Below are 1,284 nucleotides of genomic sequence, written 5' to 3'. Positions count from 1 at the left end.
TCTTCCCCCCCCCCCCCTCTCTACCTACCTCTCTGTCCCAACGTTTTTATATAGTAGCCCCCCCACTGCCAAAATTCCAATGGCCGCTTGACGTCACCAAAACATTTAAATTCAACCTCAGAAGATGTTGTTGACTGGTGGGCATGCAAGGAATGACCTTTTGAATATGGCCTTTCGCCAGTATTAAGAGAGAGATGATGAACTTTGGAAAGGTTGTTGTTTTAAAGTGTTGACCCATTGTCATGTTGCGTCCCCATTGGGGAAGTACAGGTTGTACAGGTTGTTTGTTTGTTTGCTGGTTGGTATATGTTTTAGTTTGTTTACCGCCGTTGATAGAGTGAAGTGAACCATTGGTGGATCTAAAGGTTCTGGTCCGCCCAGCACAGCTGCTCTGATTGGGCGACTGTCCCCCATCATCGCTCAAAGGAAAGTGACTTGACATTGGCTGACACTTCCCTTTAAAAATAAACCTCTGTAGACAGAGGAATGATGAAGTGCAAGCAGGAATCTAAGCAGTCGCCCTCTCCCTCTGGTCCATGGTAAGGGAGACTGGGGTTGGTTGTCTCATGGGTTGGTTGTCACAGTGCATATCACTCTGAATCTAGAGGGTGCTGTGTAATAATTAAAACATTCAAAATGTATGAATTATTTGAAAGAACTCATCCGCCTGGTCAATTCATGTCAGCATGACAAAACATTGAGGTGAAGGGAATGTAAACTCAGCAAAAAAGGAAACCTCCTCTCAGTTTATTTTCAGCAAACTTAACATATGTAAACATAACAAGATTCAACAACAGACAAACTTAACAAGGTCAACAGACATGTGACTAACAGAAATGGAATAATGTGTCCCTGAACAAAGGGGGGGGGGGGGGTCAAAATCAAAAGTAACAGTCAGTATCTGGTGTGGCCTCTAGCTGCATTAAGTACTGCAGTGCATCTCCTCCACATGGACTGTACCAGATTTGCCAGTTCTTGCTGTGAGATGTTACCCCACTCTTCCAACAAGGCACCTGCAAGTTCCCGGACATTTCTGGGGGGGGGGGGGTGGCCCTAGCCCTCACCCTTCCGATCCAACAGGTCCCAGATGTGCTAAATGGGATTGAGATCCGGGCTCTTCGCTGGACATGGCAGAACACTGACATTCCTGTCTTGCAGGAAATCACGCACAGAACGATCAGTATGGCTGGTGGCATTGTCATGCTGGAGGGTCATGGCAGGATGAAACTGCAGGAAGGGTACCACGATGGGAGGAGTATGTCTGCAATGACAACAAGCTCAGTC

Source organism: Salvelinus fontinalis, chromosome 4 (genome assembly GCF_029448725.1).
Source record: "Salvelinus fontinalis isolate EN_2023a chromosome 4, ASM2944872v1, whole genome shotgun sequence".
Classification (NCBI taxonomy): domain Eukaryota; kingdom Metazoa; phylum Chordata; class Actinopteri; order Salmoniformes; family Salmonidae; genus Salvelinus; species Salvelinus fontinalis.
Note: the sequence above shows the minus strand (reverse complement) of the source record.